Below are 3,356 nucleotides of genomic sequence, written 5' to 3'. Positions count from 1 at the left end.
GAAATACTACTGGTTTGTGTACACTGATTTTGTAAACTTTTGCTGAGTTTTTAAAATCAATACTAAGAGTCCTTTAACGAAATCTTTTGGGTTTTCTAGATACAAGATTGTATTGTCAGAAGAAACATAGTTTTATTTCCTCTTTCATGGTTTGAATGCCCTTTACTTCTTTCTCTTGGTTGATTGCTCTAGATAGGATTTCCGGAATTATTTTGAGTAGAAGTGGTGGTACTAGCTCCTTCAGTCTTGTTCCAATTCTCCAGAGGAATGCTTTCAACTTTTCCAGTTCAGATGATACTTCCCGTGGGTTTGTTACTACAGCTTCATTATTTTGAGATTTGTTCTTTCTATGCCCAGTTTGTTGAGGATTTTTATCATTAATCTATGCTGGATGTTTTTGAATGTTTTTTCTGCATCTATTGATATGATCATATGGTCATTGTTTTTATTTATGTTTATGTGCTGAATCACATTTAGTGATTTGCCTATATTAAACCATCCCTGCATATCAGGGATATAATCCATTTGATCATGATGAATAATCGTTTTGATGTGGTGTTGGATTTTCTTTGCTAGTATTTTTTTTTGAGGAATTTTTAACCTATATTCATGAAGGATACTCATCTGTAGTTTTCTTTTCCTGTTTTTTTTTCCCTTCCTGGCTTTGTATCTAGGTGATACTGGATGTATAAAATGAGTTAGGGAGGGTTCCTAATGCTGTGGAAAAGTTTTAGTAGAATTGATGTCATTTCTTCTTTGTTGTTCGGTAAAATTCAGTTATAAATCCATATGGTCCATGACTTTTTATGTTGGTAGAGTTTTTATTTTTTTTTTTTAACCTTACTGATCTACTCAGCATTTCTGTTTCTTTCTGATTCAAACCTGGGAGGTAGGCTATTTCCAAAAATTTATCCATTTCTTCTTGATTTTCTAGCTAGTGTGCCTAGAACTTCTCTTAGTAGTCATAGATAATATGTATTTCTCTCATACCATTTATAGTGTCTTCTTTTTCATTTATGTTTTTATCTTTTTTTTTAATTTTTTTATTAAATCATAACTGTATACAATGATATGATTATGGGGCATCATACACTCACTTCATAAACCATTTGACACATTTTTATCACAGTGGTTAACATAGCCTTTCCGGCGTTATCTCAGTTACTGTGCCAAAACATTTACATTCTACATTTACCAAGTTTCGCAAATACCCCTGTAATATGCACCACAGGTGTGATCCCACCGATTCCCCTCCCTCTACCCACCCACCCCCTTCCCACTTCCCCCTATTGTTAAGTTGTAGCTGGGTTATAGCTTTCATGTGAGAGTCCCAAATTAGTTTCATAGTAGGGCTGTGTACATTGGGTATTTTTTCTTCCAACATAACAAAGATATTTGTACCAGAATGTTTATTGCAGCCCAATTCATAATAGCTAAGTCATGGAAAAAGCCCAAGTGCCCATCGATCCACGAATGGATTAATAAATTGTGGTATATGTATACCATGGAATACTATGCAGCCTTAAAGAAAGATGGAGACTTTACCTCTTTCATGTTTACATGGATGGAGCTGGAACATATTCTTCTTAGTAAAGTATTCTTTTTCATTTATGATTGAGTTTATTTGAGACTTTTCTATTTCTGGTTAATCTAACTAGTGGCCTATTGGTTTTGTTTGATTGTTGTTTGAGGGGATTCAATTTAATTTAATGAAAAAACTCTGATAATTTTTATTTCTTTCTTCTGCTAACATTGATGGCTTTGTTCTTCCTTGAGGTGTGACATGAGCTTGTTAATTTGTATTCTTTCTGTCTTTTCTTTCTTTCTTTTTTTAAATATGGAACGCTTCACAAATTTGCGTGTCATCCTTGCGCAGGGGCCATGCTAATCTTCTCTGTATTGTTCCAATTTTAGTATATGTGCTGCCGAAGCGAGCATTGTCTTTTCTTTTTTTATAAATAAGCACATAAGGCTATTATTTTCCCTTTTAATAGTGCATCATGTCCCACAGATTTTTAGATGTTGTTTATCATATTTGTCATTCAGTTCAAAAATAGTTTAATTTTTGTATTTTACTTTCATCATTGACCAAAGGATCATTTAGCACCAGGCTTTTAAATTTCTATGACATTGTGTAAATTTGAGAGTTCCTCTTGGAATTTATTTCTAGTTTTATCCCATTGCAATCTAAAAAGATACATGGTTTCATTTTGATTGTTCTGAATGTGCTTAGATTTGTTTTGTTGCCTAACATACATGATCTATCTCAGATGTCCCAAGTGCTACTAAGAAAAATGGTCCATAAATTTTTGTTAGATTCGTTCATTTTTGAGTCCCGTGTAAGTTCAGTGTTTCACTGTTTATTTTCTGCCTTGACGATCTGTCTAGTACTGTCAGTGGAGTGTTGAAGTCCCTGGCAATGCTATTGTTTATTCCTTTCCTTAGATCAAGTAGAATTTGTGTTATGAATCAAGGAGCTCCTGTAGTGGATGCATATATATTTACAATTGTTATATCTTTTTATTGAGTTGTTTCCTTTATCATTATATGCATATAATGACTCTCTTGGTCTGTTTTAACCTTTGTTGATTTAGAATCTATTTTACCTGAGAATTATTATCTGCTTACTTTCAGATTCCATTTACATAAAATATTTTTCCATTCCTTTAACTTGAGATAGAGTCCTTGTGAGGTAAATGAGTTTCTTTGAGACAGCTTATGTTTGGGATATGTTTTTTTCTTCCATTCAGCCAATCTATATCTTTTAAATGAAGCATCGACTGTTCCCATTCAATGTTACTATTGATGTCTGAGATGCTCTTCTGTTCATCATACTGAATGATATTTTGTTGTTTTATTTTCCCTATTGTGCTACTGTTTTATAAGATCTGTAGGCTTTAATATTCTGATGCTTTTATGCTGGCAAGTATTGATTGTTTTTTTCCATGCATAGAACACTTTTGAGCATTTCCTATAATGTAGGTCAGCAATGAAAAATTCTCTTAGTGTTTTCTTATCTGAGAAAGACTGAGTTCTTCTTCCATTTATGAAATTTAGCTTTGTGGAATCCAAAATTCTTGGTTGACATTTATTCTGTTTAAGAAGACTATAAAGGAGACTCTACGCACTTTTGGTCTGCAATGGTCTCTACTGTTATTCTGATGGATGTCCTTGTAAAGTTGTTGCTTTTCCTTCATTTTTACTTTGGCCTGACTGATGATTATGTGTCTTGTTGATGTCTTATTTGCTATGAATATTCCAGGTGTACAATGACTATCTTGTATGTAGATATCTAAAACCCTCACTACATTTTATGTCTTAACACAATAACTAAGAAAATGCGGTGAAGGCTATGT

At 33.1% G+C, this 3,356-nt stretch overlaps 1 non-coding gene across 1 annotated transcript; it reads right to left on the bottom strand.

Annotated features, from left to right (window-relative positions):
* Positions 1–1,831: 1,831 nt before the first annotated feature.
* On the bottom strand, positions 1,832–1,938 carry LOC128578655 (U6 spliceosomal RNA). The gene has a single exon (XR_008377794.1). It is a non-coding gene; the product is annotated as a U6 spliceosomal RNA (small nuclear RNA).
* Positions 1,939–3,356: the final 1,418 nt, after the last annotated feature.

The sequence above is a fragment of the Nycticebus coucang genome, chromosome X (genome assembly GCF_027406575.1).
Source record: "Nycticebus coucang isolate mNycCou1 chromosome X, mNycCou1.pri, whole genome shotgun sequence".
NCBI lineage: Eukaryota > Metazoa > Chordata > Mammalia > Primates > Lorisidae > Nycticebus > Nycticebus coucang.
The sequence above is the reverse complement of the archived record's forward strand: the minus strand, read 5'-3'. Positions and strand labels throughout refer to the sequence as shown.